The following is a 19,045-nucleotide window of genomic DNA, read 5'->3' as shown; positions in this document are numbered from 1 at the left end:
TTGGAACATTCAGAGATCGTGGCAGGCCTGTGTTGGACCCTGGGGAACCAAGCAGCTTGCTCTAAGTCTAGAGATGGAGGCAGTAGACAGAACGTGTGAAGCTTTGTAGGTTACATTAAGCATTTTGTATTTTATTACAAGTGCAATGGGAAAACATTGAAAGAACATAGGGTAGGGTGTTCACATGACCTGAGGGGCCTTGCCAGATCATTCAACTATTGTGTAGGCATGGGGTTAGAAAGAAGCAAGAAGGGAAGCAGGGAGACCAGTTGGAAGGCCACTTCAGTCATCCAGAGAAGATACCATGATGGCTAAGATTTGGGCAGTAGAGTGGAGGTGGAGAGAAGTGAACACAGGTGAGAGAAAATTGGGGGGTGGGGCAGCAGAATGGGCAAGATCTGGTTCTCCACCGGAGGTGAGGGATGAGAGGCAGGAGTTGGAAACATGAATCTGTTCCCCAGATTCATGACTTGAGCACCTGAATGAACAGAGAAGCCATTCTCTCCATGGAGGGAGATGAGAGACAGTGCAGATTTGGATATTGGAGGGGTGGGGGGACGTCACAAGGTTTAAGCATGTAACATTTTGCTATGCCTCTGAGCTATAAGGTGGATATGCTTCGTGGACAGTTTGATGCTGAGGTATTTAATTCTCAACAATTAGATTTGTCCCAGGACACTCCATCATTGAAGATGAAGGACCTCATTGCTTCAGATGTAGCTTGAAACAAAGGTGTTAAGGATTAGATTTGCTTTTGAAAGAGATTGCTTAAAGCATAGAAAGAAAAAAAACAAACCTTTTTCATTTGTAAGGGACAGATTTTGTGGAGCGAAGAAAGGATTTGTGATTTCCAAGGAGATGAAACTTGGAGGGCTGAGGACAGAGGTTTTTTTTAACTTTAAGCTCCAGAGAAGAGAGGATGAAAGTCATGATGTAGAGGCAGCTTCCCACCACACAGGAAGGCGATAGGCTCTCCCAGACTGAAGGAAAGAAAGCACAGTGAGGATTATAAAGAGTGTGGACCCAGCAGGGGATTAATAAGAGGGGTGGAAAGAAAATATTGTGAATGTGACATCACAGATACCAGCAAAGAGTGAGTGAACAGTCAACCTCATCAAATGCTGCCAAGATCAGGTAAGAAGAAAATTTCAGTCTGTATGGGATTGAGCAGGGTGGGAGTTGCTGCTGGTCTTAACAGAAGCCTCACTGCCATGGGAAGAACAGGAGAGAGAGAGGGGAGGACTGAAGAGTAAATGGAGATGAGAAAGTGAATGCAACATTGATGGACACCTCTTGTAGAAAGTTGAGTGTGTAATGGGGACAGGAGAAAGCATTATTTGGAGGAGGATTTTTTTTTTTTTTTTTGTCTTTTTGCTATTTCTTTGGGCTGCTCCCGCGGTATATGGAGGTTCCCAGGCTAGGGGTCGAATTGGAGCCGCAGCCACTGGCCTACGCCAGAACCACAGCAACGCGGGATCCGAGCTGCGTCTGCAACCTACACCACAGCTCACGGCAACGCCAAATCGTTAACCCACTGAGCAAGGGCAGGGACCGAACTCGCAACCTTATGGTTCCTAGTCGGATTCGTTAACCACTGCGCCACGACAGGAACTCCTGGAGGAGGATTTGAAATCAAGAGAGGCTTTCTAAAGATGCAACTTCCGAATGCTTGTTTGAGTAGAAATGGATAGGTTGAAGGTGTAGGAGCCAAGTCCCTGAGAAGGCAGGCAAGAATGCACATTCTTGGCTGCTAGGGCAGCCGTGAAAATTAGCTGCTCCAATCTCCTGCTGTGGGAAGCATAATTGATGGATGGCCTCAGCTGCTGCCCTTTTGCCTCCACCCCCACATCCCTGCTGAGGCCATGCTTCCCCATGGCTGTTTCCTGGTAAATGACTAAGCATGGCAGGGCCATTCCTGCAGTAATTTTGGCATGAGGATTCCCCCTGCCAAAACTTTCTTGGAGCTGTGCTGAAATCTGAGTCTTCTCCAATCCAATCTTCCTTTGCACGTGCCAAACCTGCCTTATAGTCTGAAGGCTCTCTCTGCCTTCTCTGCCTCCTCCTTCTCATCCTTATAAGGCATTTCCCCTAATAAATCTCTTGCACGTATAATCATGTCTATAGGTCTGCTTTTAGAAGGACTAAAGGCTACACAGCAAATGACCCCCAAGTCAGTCTCTGTCTATGGATTACTCCCTCTGACCATCAGACTTGTCTTTCTAACTTCAACTGGAATATTGCAATGATTGGCCCCACTTTGTTGCCTCGTCATTAGACTTTCCTCCTTCTGCTGAGTACACTGTTCACACTACTCTCAGAGTGAGCTTTAAAAATAAACGTTTGCGGAGTTCCCGTCCTGGCTCAGTGGTTAACGAATCTGACTGGGAACCTTGAGGTTGCGGGTTCGATCCCTGGCCTCGCTCAGTGGGTTAAGGATCTGGCGTTGCCATGAGCTGTGGTGTAGGTCACAGACACAGCTCCGATCTGGCGTTGCTGTGGCTCTGGCATAGGCTGGTGGCTATAGCTCTGATTAGACCCGGAGCCTGGGAACCTCCATATGCCATGGGTGCGGCCAAGGCAAAAAGGCAATAAAATAAAATAAAATAAAATAAAACAAACATTTGCATGCAGTGTCTTAAGACTGAATCAGCTTTATTACCTACCAACTTTATTTATTTATTTATTTATTTATTTTGGTCTTTTTGCTATTTCTTGGGCCGCTCCCGCGGCATATGGAGGTTCCCAGGCTAGGGGTCGAATCGGAGCTGCAGCCACCAGCCTACGCCAGAGCCACAGCAACGCGGGATCCGAGCCGCGTCTGCGACCTACACCACAGCTCACGGCAACGCCGGATCGTTAACCCACTGAGCAAGCGCAGGGACCGAACGTGCAACCTCATGGTTCCTAGTCGGATTCGTTAACCACTGTGCCACGACGGGAACTCCCTACCTACCAACTTTAAAGTCTACAGCGGCTTCCTGCCATGACCATAATACAACAGAAACTCCTCACCAGGGCCTCTGTGACATCTCCTAGCACCTTCCTTCTGCAGGCTGTTCTCAATCATGCACAATCTATTCCCTCTTGAAACCCTTTCCTTTGGTTATTTCCAGCTCTTCATAAAGCATACCCTTCACTTCATTCAAGTTTCTGCTCCAATGTCACCTCCTCAGAGAGACTTTATCTGATCACCTTATCTATAATTGTTCACCCTATTCCCACCCACTGTCATTCTTTATCCCCTTACTCTGCTTCATCTTTTTCTTGGCTTTTATCACTCACAGAAATTATTTGGGATCAATACATATTTAAATTATGGAATACTAGTCTTTAAAGGTTCTGACAGCTACATATTATCTAGAGAAACATAGTCTGATAGAAACATGATGTGAACCATATATATAATTTCAAAGTTTCTAGGAGTCTTCTGTTATGTCTAAGCTTCCTAAAATAGCGAGCATGGGAGTTGCTACTGTGGATCAGCAGGGGGTTGATCCTTGGCTTTGCTCAGTGGGTTAAGGATCCAGGGTTGCTGCAAGCTTTGGTGTAGGTTACAGATGTGGCTCGGATCTGGTGTTGCCATGACTGTGGTATAGGCCTGAAGCTGCAGCTCCGATTTGACCCTTAGTCTGGGGAACTTCCATATGCCACAGGTGCAGCCATAAAAATAAAAAAAAAAATAAAATTGTAGCCATGAATGTGGTTTGGCAATTGTGTGCAAGGATGTAAAAATCCCCAATTGGCAATAGCTTTTGGTTGTGGCAAAGGTAATCTCATCTCATAGGGATAAAAGCTTTCTACCTCACAAAGAAAGAACTGAAAGAGGAGATGTGACCTGGCTTTCCCATGAAGTAATTCAAAGACCTTGGGCAAATTACTTGGGTCTAGGATGTCAAATAGGTTTTACTTTTCATGTCTTCATCTATCAATTGAGAGTGGCTGCCTGGAGGTCAGCTGAGGGAAGGATTCTGAGGCTCTGTCTGAGCTTCTTGGAAAACAATGCCTTGGTCAATTAGTGATGTCTGCCCTGGGAACCTTTAGGAAAATTGGGCTGAATGTTCTAATTCCCTCTAAGATGAACTTTTTTTCTCATTCAAAGGCGATAAAGGAGTTCCCTGGTTGCCTAGGGGTTATGGATTCGGCATTGTCACTGCTCTGGCTTGGGTTTGATCCCTCACCCAGGAACTTCTGCATGCCATGGGTGTAGCAAAAAAAAAAACCCCAAAACCAAAAACCAAAAACCAAACAAACAAAAAAAAACTACGGGGGGGGGTAGTGGATAATAAAAATAAGTAACAGATTTCTCAGCCCAACATGGATACTATGAAGCTTAAATGGAGCAGGCTGAGAAAATGCTATGAAAGTCTAACACAACACCAAAATATTCTTGGAAATATATCTTAGTATGGTCAGGGACAGTATAACGGGTTTGTGTGTGCACCTCTGCATGTGTGCCTGCCTTCATGTGCCTATTTTCCCCCAGGGAATAAGGAGAAGTACAGGTCAATGTTTTCCAAGAAGCTGGGTCTAGAAAAACACTCAGTTGTGCCAAGCTCAGGATGTGGAGAAAGCTGTCTTGATGAAAATTAAACCATTTGATGAACTTTTAAAAAAATCTTCAACTTGGACCTTTCTCCCCTTCAAGTCAATTTACGACATGTGTGTGTGTGTGTATTTAGTCTATAAATGTTTTCATAACTATAGTCTTTTTACACATCATTTTGAATTTTTAAAAGTCTCAATTTCTGCTGCTTTGGGAAGGAGACTGTCATTTTTCTTCCTTTATAGACCACTTATGGTCTGACCAGATATACTCCTTCTCTCTACCAGGGCATCTTTCTTGGCTCCTCTCCCCTCTGCAGATGCTCAGGCCACCTCAGTGTATCTGCTATTATTGATTCAGGAAAAGGCTTTGATTCTGTAAACCACAAGCTGTTACTCATGAAACTATGACAACTTGGTATTAGCTACAAATCAATGAACTTTTTAAAAGCAGTCGAAGCAACAAAACTCCCTTACTGCTAAACCTTGATAAGCCCACCCAGGAACTACTAAACCTTTATCTTAACAGCCATGTGATCTTTGCTGCTTTGATAGCCCTTTGCTGCATTGATAAGGATTACACTTCTTGTGGGAGCTGTTGTCCTCTCTGGAAACATTTCTAAAGTGGCTGCAGGAGAAAAAGGAATCTCTTTCCACAAGTGGGCTGTACTATGTGATAGGTCAGTATTCTCAAACAAACCCATTCTCACTCAGTGTCCCTTCCTTTCCATCTGAGCTGTTTTTTAGAGGCCAAATTGAAAATGGGAACATGTCAGGGAAGAGTCCAAGCTGTGATGGAATGCTCTTGCATGAGTCACTGGAGAGGGCATTTAGATTCCCCCCCATTCTATAAGCTCCCTGGCCCTTGCTTCATAGCAGGACTAGTCTCTTTCTCTATTTCTCTCTTAGCTCTTAGTCAACAAAATGTATATAACTGGGTCCTTTAGACATCTGGTAGTTGCCCTTATCCTTATGACCCTTCATTTACATGGGTCACTTTCATTTGGAGTTTGGCTTCAGAGGAGTTTAGCATAATTTAGGAGAGCAATGGGGAGAGCTCCTTTGGGGAGACTCTTGGAGGAGTATATAGAGACAAGTCCTGATCTCCTATGTGTCTTCAGCCTGCAGCTGGACTGGCCTGAGGGTCCATGATCATGCTTGTTAAACTGATCCTCTGCCTGTGGCAGCTCTGATTTCCAGCTGGTCAGACATTAATCAAGGGACTAAGACTTCCAGTATTTCTGTCTTCCCTGTGGACCCTTATTTTTTCCTTCTCCTCTTCTTCTTTGTTTTGGGCAGCAACCGTGCCCCATTTCATCTCCTTGTTCCTCACCATTCACTTTGGCCACTGCTGCAGCCCCCAGCTCTGTGCAGGTGAACCTGATGCTCCTGGCTCGGTGGTCCTGCCTAGCTTTCACTTTCAGTCCTGGGTTTTTATGGGCTCCAGATATTGGGATGCCCACAGTCCCCCCTCATGTATGCGCCTCTTGAAAAGTAGGGCACAAACTCTGCACAGCGTTGGTTGGGAGATGGTAGATACATACTCCCTTTATCTGTAAATAATCCCTTCATCCATCTCTCCTTGGATGTCCTGTGGACAACCATGAGGTGCATTTTATTTACATTAAAAAATTTTTTTTTGGCTATGCCTGCACCATGTGGAAATTCAGGGATCAAACTGGCGCCACAGCAGCAGCCCAAGCCACTGCAGTGACAATGCCAGATCCTTAACCTGCTGTGCCACAAGGAACTCCCTGAGGTGCACTTTACATGGCTTCTCCCACATCCTGGCAGGTCAAGCCCCGCTTTCCCTCAGTGGTGAGGAACTCAACAATTCACCCTCATTCTTGTTTCCTTCTCCCCTGAATGCACCCCCCGACTCCTATCCCTGGGATCTCCTCTCAAATTAGCTGTCTGCACACAAGCCCCCATCCCCGGTTCTGTCTTCCAGGGGAAATTCAAGCCAAAATGGTCTAGAAAGCAGTTTCAGGGTGGATGCTACAACTGGAATCACTCTCTGGTCAGCAGACCATAGGGACCCCACTGCCGGGGGTCAGTGATATGCTGGCTCCTGACTTCCAGTAGCACCATTAACTAGACTCTCAGTGGCCTGAGGGGCAGATGGAGTGTAAAGCATTGTTTATGCTGTAGCTATAGCACTTGAACAATACGGGAACAATGGTAATGATGAATATCGTAGCTGACATTTCTCTCTCTCTCTCTTTTTTAATGGCCACATGTGCATCTGCAAGTTCCTGGGCCAGGGATTGTATCTGAGCACAGGTTGCAGCTGCAGCAATGCCAGATCCTTTAACCTACTGTGCCAGGCTGGGGATTGAACCCACACCTCTGCAGTGACCCAAGCTGTTGCAGTTGGATTCTTCTTTCTTTTTTTGTTTTCCTTTTTAGGGCTGCACCTGCAGCATATGGGTGTTCCCAGGCTAGGGGTTGAATTGGAGCTATAGCTGCTGGGCTCAACCACAGGCACAGCAATGCAGGATCCAAGATGCATCTGTGACCTACACTATAGCTCATGGCAACGCCAGATCCCCAACCCACTGGGCAAGGCCAGGAATAGCACCCACAACCTCATGGCTCCTAGTTGGATTCACTTTTGCTGCGCTGCATCGGAAACTCCCAGCAGTTGGATTCTTTTTTTTTTTTTTTTTTTTTTAGTCTTTTTGCTATTTCTTGGGCCGCTCCCGCGGCATATGGAGGTTCCCAGGCTAGGGGTCTAATCGGAGCTGTAGCCACTGGCCTACGCCAGAGCCACAGCAACATGGGATCCGAGCCGTGTCTGCAACCTACACCACAGCTCACGGCAACGCCGGATCGTTAACCCGCTGAGCAAGGGCAGGGACCGAACCCGCAACCTCATGGTTCCTAGTCGGATTCGTTAACCACTTCGCCACGACGGGAACTCCTGGATTCTTAACCCACTGAGCCACAGCAGGAACTCCTGTAGTTGACTTCTGTTAACTACTTTAGGAACTGTGGTGGGTATATTAGGTGTCACCCAGGCTAAGCTGGAACTACAACTCCCAGAATTCCCTTTCCTCCATAATCTGGTTCTGCTTGGGCCATGTGACCTCATGTGAACTTTGGAAGGTAACCTTGTTTATTTTAAGATAAGAAAGTGTCTTAGTCTGGTCAGGCTGCTATGACAAAATATCACAGGCTGGGTAGTTTGAAAATAGAGATTTCTTTTTCTCAGTTAAAGGCCAGAAGTCCAAGAAGAGGGTGCCAGCATGGTCTGGTGAGGGCCCTCTTTCAGGCCACTGTCTCTGCACATGGTGGAAAGGGCTAGGGAGCTCTGTACGGCCTTTTACTAGAGATTCATTCATTCCTTTGTAAGAGATCTAATCCTGCTTATGAGGGCTGCACCCTCCTGACCTAAGCACCTTCCAATGCCATCAACTGATGATTAGGAGTTTCAGTATATGAAGTTGGGGGACGGGGGTCATGAACATTCAGACCAGGGCAGAAGGTGAGCAGGGTGCCAGGTGCTACTGCAGCTCACGGATGTTGCTGCTGATCTGCTGGCTCACTTTGTGGGTGTGAAGCAGCTGCCAGCCCCCAGCTCTTCCAGCTCCCACCAGACCTCCTCCAGCTTCTCTGACTCCTGGGTCAGACTGCCTGCCTGGCCTACTTTAGCTTTAGCACTGGATGCAGAGGCAACAGCTGTATGTAGTCTGTATAACCAGCTCCCACAATTGCACATGGTTGAACCCCTGTAATAAATCCCATCATCTAGAGATCATTTCCAGTGGTTCTGTTTTTCTGATCAAACCCTGACTGATACAGGAGGCCTGAAAATAGAAAATGCAGGCTCAATTCAGCTGTCAGCTCTGGCACACTGTGAATATCAGAAAATCCCCAAGGCAGTTTTTAAAGAGATTCCTCTCCTGCAGCTGCAGGGCAGACAGTGCTGAAACCCAGGCTCAGGAAGCAATTGTAAGGATAGAAATGTTACAAAAGAGACTGAAAGCACAATCTCACCAAGTCCCCTATGCCAACGGCAGCGCCCTGAGAGAAGACTGAGTTCTGGCATTAGGGCATTTGGATAGACAGGCCTCAGAATCTTGCGCCCCCAGATTCTGCTGTAACTCTAGGCTGGCAGAAGTAGAATTTCTTCTTTGCTAAGGAAATGGAGCCTTCTCTTACTTACCAGTCTGCAAAGCCTCACAAGATGAGGCTTGTTTTCCTTAAGGTCTTACCACTCATTCCTTCTAACCAAGAATTACAATCAGATCAGAGAGCAGCCCAAGGGAGGAAACAGCCCCCTGCTCCAGTTACGGGACCTGGTTGATATGAACTGGTGGGTCTGAGGGGAAACAAGCGGCAGAGTAGATCTTGAGAAAACCCTCTGTTGATGGGATGGATGCCAGCATTTTTGATAAGTGCAAAGAGGCTCTGGATAATTTCCTAAGATTTATCTTCTAGTTCACTAAATTTCTTTTTCCCAGTGTCTAGTCTGTCTAACCTATTCTCTGATTTATTTTTATTTCATGGGCTATTTTTTATTTTCAAACTTCTTTTTGGTTAGTTTTTTTCAAATGTCCCTGTTCTTTTAAAATAATGTCCAGTCTTATCTAATGAATTTTATTCCTTTATATTGAAAGATTGAAACCTTGTTATTTATTTATTTTGCTTTTTAGGGCCGCACCCAAGGCATTTGGAGGTTCCAGGCTAGGGGTCCAATTGTAGCTACAGATGCCAGCCTATTCCACAGCCACAGCAATGCAGGATCTGAACAGCTGCTTCGACCTACACCACAGCTCGTGGCAATACCAGATCCTTAACCCACTGAATGAGGCCAGGGATCGAACCTGCAACCTCATGGTTCCTAGTCGGATTTGTTTCTGCTGTGCCACAATGGGAACTCCAAAAATTAAAACCTTGTTATTTTAAGAATTTTAAAAAAAAGATTGATCCACTATCTAAATTTCTTAAGGGTGTACATTCTGTGATTTGTTGCCTTTGCTATCTCTCTCACTTGTGGGGATTAGTTTCCTTATATGATTTGTAAAGATACCTGCTACTTTTGACAGTACGTAATCAAAAAGCAATTTTACTTTTATTTCTGCCACCCTTTAAAATTCCTCATTTGGACTAGTCTTTCCACTACCTTTGGGTATGAACTTATACAGGCCCCATGCCGATCTTTCTCTTTTAGAAAATAAAAGGTTTTATATGTGCCTTTATTTTACATTGAAGGGATAATCTCAAATATGTATGTCTGGTTCCACCTGTCGATGAACCTTATGTCAACTCTCTCTTCCATGTGGCCTACATCCAGGACATGGGAAACACACATGCATCTTCTGCCCCATCACATTCTGGAGGGCAGGATGATCCCAGAGCGTCTGTCCACAGAGCATCTATCAGACTGCTTTTTGCACATTAGATTTCTCAGGTGGGAGTCAGACACTAGTCCATGCTGTCTGCCCTTACCTTCCTCTATCTCTCACTTTCTGTTGTGTGACATGGGTCAATTCTTTCCAAAAAAATTGTTCCCTAATATCCAAGTACCCTTCTTGATTTGAGTGAGGGGTTTAAGAGTCCTCTAACTAGTTCTTGACAACTTCCTTTGAGAAATTCTCCTTGGAAGCCTAACTCACAACTTACTTAGGATCCCTATATCTATCGACATAGAATATGTGGAATAATTTTTTTCCTGAGTGCACATCTTAAATGGAAACAGATTTTCTTTTTTTTGTTTTGTATTTTCTAGGGCCTCATTTGTGGCATATGAAGGCTCCCAGGCTGGGGGTCCAATTGGAGCTATAGCCACCAGCCTATGCCACAGCCACAGCAACGCCAGATCTGAGCTGTGTCTGCAACCTACACCACAGCTCACGGCAACACCAGATCCTTAACCCACTGAGCGAGGCCAGGGATTGGACCCGCAACCTCATGGTTCCTAGTCAGATTTGTTAACCACTGAGCCACAGCGGGAACTCCTGGAAATGGATTTTCTTGGTGTGACCTATGACCTTGGGTTTCAGAAGTTTCCCAAGCAAATGGTCCCATGCTTGCCCTTCAAATTTCATGTGTTCTAGGCTAGTGTATAGATTGGATTCTCAGTGTATGCTTTCTGCCTCCTGTAGGAGGTTGTGAACTTGGACCCCACTCCTGTAAATGGTGCCAGCTTGGGATTTCAATTTCTAGCAGGTGACCATTTTAATATCTGGAACTCTGGATGGATGATTCATCCTTCCAATCAGCTAAAGATGTTTTTAGGGATTTCAATTCTTTTATCCTATTTCTCCATTAACCTTGACGCTCTTGAAAAACTTTAAGGGCATCCGAGTGGGCGATTTCTGATACAAACCACGAAAAATTCAACCTACATTATCTTAACCAAAAACAAATGAGGAGGATTTATAAGCTCCTATAGAGGCTGGGATTAAGTCTAGTCTCAGGGGAGGATTTTTCTGGGCAGAAACAATGTGACCTATTATTATTCCTGCCTCCATTTCTCAGTTCTGCTTGCCCAGTGTTGTCTCTGTTCTCAGAAGGGTGTGCTACCTATGCTGCCCAGGTTGGAACTCAGATACTTCCAGGATAGTGGTTCTCAACAGGGGGTAAGTGTGGCAAAGCCAGGAGACAGTTTTGGTTGATACGACTGGGGAGAAGGGGCAGGATGATACAGGTGTGTAGTAGGCAGAGGCCAGGAATATACAGGACAGTTCCCAACAACAATTATTCAGCCTAAAATGTCCTTAGTGCAGAGGTTGAGAAACCTTGGCCCTAGTCCATATGGTTTCTCTCTTGTATCTAGTAAGGAAAAGAGAATCACTGACATTCCAGAATTCCCCGAAGAGGTCCTGACGGGACCATCATGATAAATGACAGCCGCCCTTCTCAAAAGATACTTTCTCTCTTTCGTAACTGAAGTCTTTTCTCTTGACTTCTCTTTCTCTCCCCCAGCTCTTTATTATGTTGACAGATTTGGTTTCTTTGCTTAAATCTTCCTCCTCCTTTTCCCAGCTTCTCTTCCATGAGTGGGTGGAGAAGGGGAGGTGTGGAACACACACATTAAATCTTACTTTTGTCACTTATATGTGCAGTTATTTTACATGGTTGAGAGCACGTTATACACACACACACACACACACACACACACACAACATAATATTAAGCATTATGCTTTTTTCCCTTGATATTATATAATAGGTATTTTCCCATGCCATTAAAACCTCTTTATCATGAACATTAAAAATGGCTGCATAACAGTTCATTGTATAGATGAACCATATTTAATGATTACCTATTAATTTTCCTTGAGTTTAGTGTCTTTCTTAGTCAATTTATAAAATATGAGGATGGATTCTTTATGTGGCCACTTCCTGGACCTTAGGAGTAAAACTGATGTAGGCCAGTGTTTGCGTTCTGTGGACTAGAAGTATATGGACAGGGTTTTAACAATAGTTTCCAAATGATTTAAGACTGTATTTTAATTACCTGGGAATTTGTGAGAAATACAGATTCCAAGGCCTTGACTCCAATCTACTGAATCAGAATCTCCACCTGTGGGACCTGCACAAAGTTCTAAGCATTCTGATGAATAATTAGGTTTTGGAAACACTGGCATTGTTTACCTAAGAGAATAGCTATCTTACTCTTTGCATAAATACTTACTCTTAAATACCAGTTATTATAATGATACTTTTGGAAGTATGGTGCTGCATGCTAGTTGTAGTAGATATATGTCACTCACTGGGGCTGGGTTGCAAGTGAATCCCTTTCTGTGCTTAGGAAACGCCTCGTTTTTTTGACCCTTCCTCTGAGGACCTTCTTGATCTCCTCCCCAGCCTTCCTCCTCCTGCCTCCCTACCTTTTTCCTTTGTATGTCCCCATTTGGGCCACAGGCATGAGATTCCCCACCCCCCATCAACCCCCAGAACCCAGGCCAGCGAGTTTATGAAGCAGGACTAATTTCTAGCCAGGGTCCAAGAACCCATCAGGAAAAGTACCCCCTTTGAGGCAGGTCCCTGATGGAGAAGGAGGGCTCCTCCAGACACACCTCCCATTGGCCACTTCTGATCTGTGTAACTGGAAAAGTTGTAGTGAGGGGTTGAGGGCCGATCCAGAGGGACTCCTGAATCTGATTAGGGAAATCTTTCATAGCCACAACCCCACCTGGGCTGACATCCAGAGCCTCCTCAACCAGAAAAGGCCACATTCTCTTCCAAAGCTAGAAAGGCAGCAGACAAAGAACAGAAAGAATGCAGGTCATGCTATTTTCAGAAGGAAGACTCAAGCAGTTGCAGATAATGAACCCAACTGGGACCACCACCACTGAGACAGTGGAGAAGCGGGAAGAAGACAGAGGCTGACCCATTATAAAAATATGACCCTAAAGGGAATTCAGGCAGCTGGAAAGAGACCTGTCAATTGGAATAAGATAAAGGAAATCAATCAGGAGCCAAAGGAAAACCATTCTGCATTCCTGCAGTGCCTCAGGGGATGCCTCAGAATCTGTACTGCCACTGACCCTGAGTCATTGGAAGGGAATGCAGTCCTGAGCTCCTGTTTCGTTTCCCAAAGTGCCATGGACATGAGGCATAGACTTCAGGGACTGGAAATAGACCCAGATACCCTTACCTCTCGTCTGGTTGAGGTTCCCTACTGGGTGTTTAATAAGAGAGATGTAGAGGAGGAAAAGTCAGAGGATAAAAAGGTCCAGAGACAGGCCCCTTGGCTGTTGCCCTCCAATGTTCACTGGTTGGCATGGGGAATCTGGACTAACTGCCCACAGAGACTCTGGACCCTGTGGGAGCTGCACTCAACTCCCACTGATGGACAGCAAGCCAAGGAAACTAGGACCCAATCGGTGAGCCATATGTAAAACAAGAGTGACACTGCAAGAGAGAATGACAAACTCAGGCCCCTACCCTTGATAGCAGATGGTCCAAACAGATGAAGAATGATGGGGCCAGAGGGCTCCTAAGTTGACACTCCAATAGACCCGCAAAGGCCCCAGCTGACATTGGACATGGGGGAAAGCCTGTTGAACTCTTAGTAGATGTGTGTACCACTTACTCAGTTCTGCACACCAGATCATGCAAATTCTGTCACAAGCGTTGTAAATAAGTGGTGTCCCTTTAGACAAAAAGCACAAGATGGTTTTGTTAATGGCGGAGAACAGATCTCATGGGACATGGCAATGTGACCTCCCAGGCGTAAGTCTGGGACCAGAGGTGGATGGGGTGAGCTGAAGGAGCCAGCTCCAAGATAGTCCATCCCAATCCCAGATTTACATGGCCCAATAGAAAACAGTACCCTCTCTGTCGGGAGGCTGTCTTGGGCCCTGCTCCTGTTTTTACAGGACCTAATTGACCAGGGCCTCATTCAACCATGCTGATCAGCCTGTAATATCCACATTCTCCCCGTGAAGGTACCATACTGTATTCCAATACAAAATATCAGGGCAGTCAGTGAAGCCACTGAAGATATACCCTCTGTGTCCCTAATCCCTCACCCTGCTGATACCCTGCTATCCACAAGGACCTGATACTTTGTACTGGATTTAAAAGATGCCTTCTTCTGTATTCCATCAGCCCCAGTGTCACAAGAAATGTTTGCTGTTGAGTGTCAGACCCAAACAATCAATAACAGCAACAACACTAGGAGTTTCCATCATGGTGCTTAATGAGCCTGACTAGTATCCATGAGGATGAGGGTTCAACCCCTGGCCTTGCTCAGTGGGTTGGGGCTCTGGTGTTGCCATGAGCTGTGGTGTAGGTCACAGATGTGGCTTGGATCTGTACTGCTGTGTCTGTGGCTGGCGGCTCTAGCTCCAATTTGACCCTTAGCCTGGGAACCTTCATGTGCTGCCAGTACGGCCCTAAAAAAAGACAACCCCCCCCCCAAAAAAAAACAAAACTACTGGAAAGTCCTGCTCTAAATGTTCAAAAACTCCCCCATCATCTTTGGGGAAACTTTAGCTAAAGACTGAAAAGATCTACCTCTGGAGGAAGGAACCCTCCTCTGCTATGGATGAGACAGATGCACTGCCTACTGTGCTAAGGAGGCAATGTCTCCTCTGGTATGTAGACAACATTCTGATCACCAGCCCTCTGAAGGAGGCCTCTGATAAAAATACTGTAACCGCTCTGAACCATCTAGCTAATAAAGGATTTAAGATGTCCAAGAAAAAAGCTTAAATGTCACAAACTAGGGTGACCTACCTAGTTTGTCCATTTGCAGCTCCACTTGTCCTAAAATTAGAAGGTAGCTAAGGGATTTCCTGCGGATGGCTGGGTTTTGCTGCATCTGGATCCCTAACTCTCTTGTCTAATAGGGAGGTCGTTCTACGAAAGGTTGAAAGGAAAGGATAATGATTTTTTTCAGAGGAATGCAGAATATTAAGGGGCCCTGCAAGCATTGAAAAAGGAACTACTTCAGGCCCCTGTCCCAGCCCTCCCAGATTTCGCTAAACCCTTTGACCTTTTACATTCATGACAGCAGGGGAATAGCCGTTGGGGTGTCAGCTCAAAAACTGGGACCCCTTACTCATGTGGTTGCTTATTTCTCTGAACATTAGATGAAACCATTAAGGGATCGTCTCCTTGCCTAAAGGCAGTAGCAGCTACTACCGCTCTTCTAAAGGAGGCTAAAAAAGTTAATATTTCATCAGCCAATCACCCTATGGACCCCTACACCAGATTCAGGCTTTAGTAAATTCTAAAGGAACAGAATGGCTCTCCCCCAGGTCAATTCAAGTTCAGGCTATGCTTTAGACAACCCAGCAGCTACCATAAAACCTGTCACACGTTAAATCCTGCCACCATAATGCCCACAGAAACAGAGCCCCTGGAGCATGACTGTATAGAAACCACAGACACAACCTATTCCAGTTGCCCCCACCTAGAAAGTGAGCCCCTCCCAAACACAGAAGAGGAATGGTTCACAGATGGGAGAAGGTTTATGAGAGGGGAAAAGGCAGGAAACACAGTACGCTCCCAGACTCAAGTCATAGAAGCAAGAAGCCTACCCCCAAGGACTTCTGCCCCAAAGTGGAATAGATAGCCCTCACAGGGATGGTCTGAAATGTTTACACAGAGTTCTGGTGTACGTCTGCTGTCCTACCTGCACACGGGGCTATTTGGGGGGAAAAGAGGTAGGCTTACTGCAGAGAAAAAACAGGTGAAACATGCTTAAGTCTGTACAGTACATGCTTAGAAGCAGTACAGCTTCCAAAATAGGTGGCAGTGGGTGTTCCCTTGGTAGTGCAGTGGGTTAAAGATCTGGGGTGGTCACTGCAGTGGTACAGGTTTGAACCCTGGCCCAGCAATTTCTTTTTTCTTTTGTCTTTTGTCTTTTTTGCTATTTCTTGGGCCGCTCCTTCGGCATATGGAGTTCCCAGGCTAGGGGTCGAATCGGAACTGTAGCCACCAGCCTACACCAGAGCCACAGCAACGCGGGATCCGAGCCACATCTGCAACCTACACCACAGCTCATGGCAATGCCGGATCGTTAACCCACTGAGCAAGGGCAGGGACTGAACCCGCAACCTCATGGTTCCTAGTCGGATTCGTTAACCGCTATAACCACTGTGCCACGACGGGCACTCCCCCAGCAATTTCTGCATGCCACAGGTGTGGCCAAAACCACCCCTTCAAAACCAACCAACCAACCAACCAACTGAAATAGGTGGCAGTGTTGGGGATACCAAAAAAGGGGATGCAGAGGTAATAGAGGGAAACAAGGCGGACGCAACTGCCAAAAACGCAGTCTTGGAACTGGTAATTGGCACATGCTCCTGACACCTTGAAGGCCAGAACCATCCAATTATTCACCAAAGGAAGAATTAGACAAGGCCTGAAAATGGAGCCAGTGGTGGCTGTTTAATGAAATGGGTAGTACTTTTTTTTTTGCTTTTTAGGGCCACACCCGCAGCATATGGAGGTTCCCAGGATAGGGCTCCATTCCCTACAGCTATTGGCCACAGCCACAACTATGCCAGATCCTTAACCCACTGAGCAAGGCCAGGGATCGAACTCACAACCTCATGGTTCCTAGTTGGATTCTTTTCCGCTGCGCCACAATGGGAACTCCGTAATGGTCAATACTTCTTTCCCCAAACTGCAGCTTATCAGGACATCAGGGGGGCTCATCAAGGAACTCACTACAGGTGGGAAGCCCAGTATCATAGGTTGGTTGAGGTCATGGTAACTCCTGATAACATCCGTTGAATGGTTGAGACCGGCCCCATCTGCACAATGAACACCCCCAACACCAGACCCTACAGAGACCCCCACATAAGGCCCATTCAGACCAGAGGGAGATGTCCTGGAAGACTGGCAGCCTGCTTTCACTGTCTTGCTGAGAGAGTATGCAACAATTTTAGGTCTCTCTTGGTGCAAGTAGACACATTTTCTGGGTGGATGGAAACATTCCCTGCTAGAACTGAAACTGCAGCTAAAGAGGCTAAGGCGTTCCTAAAAGAAACAATCCCCAGGTTTGGGTGCCCAGGATCCCTACAAAATGACAATGGTCCAGCCTTTGTGTCTCAATGACGAGGGGATTAACCAGTGCCCTGGGCATAAAATGGACCTTGCACGCAGCCTAGAGAGCTCAATCGCCAGGGAAAATAGAGCGATCCAATCAGACCTTGAAAACGGCCTTAACTAAGCTGTCAGGAAACTCAAGAAAATTAATTTGCTTCTGATCGCCCTGCTCCACATGAGGATAAATTAAAGTTTAGTGCATTTGAACTTATGTGCAATAGACCCATTCCCCAAGTCCGAGAGAAGGGTACACATTAACCCTCTCAAGATGGAACAACTCAAATGTGCCCTCCAGGTAGGAGAAACCATGCAAACCAGCACGGAATATGGTGACCAGATGTTGGCTCTACCTAAGCCCTTCTGGCCCGGAGTCTAGGTGCATCCAAAACCCTGGAAAACCAGCCGCCTGCAAGAGCAGCTCAATGCTAATGGATCCCACTTACTGACTTGCCCTGAAGTTACAGGGGATCATTCTGCGGGTGCATCCTCCTCAAGGGAAGAGGCCCCTGAGCCGCAAACTCTGGAGAGACAACCTGAGGCAACAGACCCCTGGACTACCTGGACCTCTCTCTGCCCTGAACTTCTCTTCCAAAAAACAACAAAAAGCGTGGCCAGGGATAATCAGGCCACAGCAGCAGGGCACATTTTTGCCTACAGGCAGAAGACCTAGATACTTTCATTTTTAGGAAAAATCTGACATGTGACCATTATTTCCCTGTTAATATTTGGGCCAAGTATCTTAAACTGTCTGGTGTCCAAAAGGTTAGACAGAGCGCTCGCTCGGGGATGGGAACAGTTAGGGCCGGGGCCAGGTGAGAAACCAAACACACTTAAGGTGGCCAAGGGGTAGTTCTCCTCTGCCCAGGGTGATGACGACGCCTGCACCCAGCAGGAAGGAGTTACAGGTGACAGACCTGAGCCAGCAGTGCCTCTAATGAGTGACGAGCAGGACGAAAGGCAGAGGAGGGGGATGTCACCAGCAAAGCCCATTAACAACTCCCAGGAAATAACAGTAGGAACCTGGGTAACAAAATAAAATCTAACCTTTGTTTCCTTCGTGCTTAGTCTAGTTTCACTTGCTCATAGGGTGCATTGGGCAGAGGCCTGGCACCCGGCCCTTCAGACTGGAGATCCTAAAAAAAAATCTTCGAGGATGCCTCAGCGCAAGACCGTGTTGGTGAGCCGTGTGCAGAGACGTTGCGCGAGGCACTGCACCGACAGCACAGCTGCGCGAGAACTCTGCTTGCGAGAACTCCTCCCGCGAGAACTGCGCTTGTTTCTCCCCCCCCCCCGCCATGGTGAGATCCCTATAAAGCAGCTCTGCCCACAGCCCCTCTCGGGAGGTGTGTGTGTTCTAGAGTGCACCTGCACTTCTCTGTTCTTGGATGGAGGGATAAAACTTCCTTTGCTTCTGAACCGAACTCGTTTTCCTTCTCTTGGCGCCAGTGACCCCAGGGAGGAGGACATTTGCTGGGGCCAGATGCAAAAAGGTCAGTACCCATAAGATAAGGTCCAACTCCTTTTGTGCTTAGCCTAGGTCCACTTCCTGCAGGGGCTGTGTGCAGAGGCCTCGCACCTAACATTTAGGATTAGCGTTCCCAGAATTTGCCTGAGTCTTCAGCTTAGTCCCCAGGGTGGAGAAAAGCCGCGAGATCGCCATTGCGGCAGCGTGCCATGTGCAGAGATGCTGCACTCGGCACTGCCGCCTCCGGGGCCATGAGCAACACCTGTGCTGGGCCCTGGAGAACTTTGCCCCGCCCTCTGCAGACCGGAACCCTCTAACCCCACCCGGCCAAAGTTCTGTCCCAGAGAGCATGTGCTTTAGGGCGTGAGTTCCCTCCTCTCTGTCCTTGATCAAAGACTAAAGTTTTTCTTTGCTTCTGAAGGGAAGCTGGGTCTCACTGAGGCCCGACTCAAGACGGTCATTAACTCTTAGCCCCAAAGTTACAAGAAGGCGGGGCTGTTGTGCTTTCTCAGTGCAGGAG

At 46.7% G+C, this 19,045-nt stretch overlaps 1 long non-coding RNA gene across 3 annotated transcripts in view; it reads right to left on the bottom strand.

Annotated features, from left to right (window-relative positions):
- Positions 1 to 18,276, bottom strand: part of LOC146404399 (uncharacterized) — an 87,345-nt gene extending 69,069 nt beyond the window's left edge. The window contains exon 1 of one of the 3 annotated variants that reach the window (XR_014840374.1): positions 18,105 to 18,276. This is a non-coding gene — a long non-coding RNA (uncharacterized LOC146404399). The remainder of the gene's footprint in view (positions 1 to 18,104) is intronic. The other 2 variants (XR_014840375.1, XR_014840376.1) reach the window with 2 other exon arrangements.
- Between the last annotated feature and the right edge of the window lie 769 nt (positions 18,277 to 19,045).

Source organism: Sus scrofa, chromosome 3, assembly GCF_054392235.1.
Source record: "Sus scrofa isolate SSC_HxYL_T2T_F1_AM1 chromosome 3, Sscrofa_HxYL_maternal_Yorkshire_Landrace_v2.0, whole genome shotgun sequence".
Lineage (NCBI taxonomy): Eukaryota > Metazoa > Chordata > Mammalia > Artiodactyla > Suidae > Sus > Sus scrofa.
This window is presented reverse-complemented; position numbering and strand designations above follow the sequence as displayed.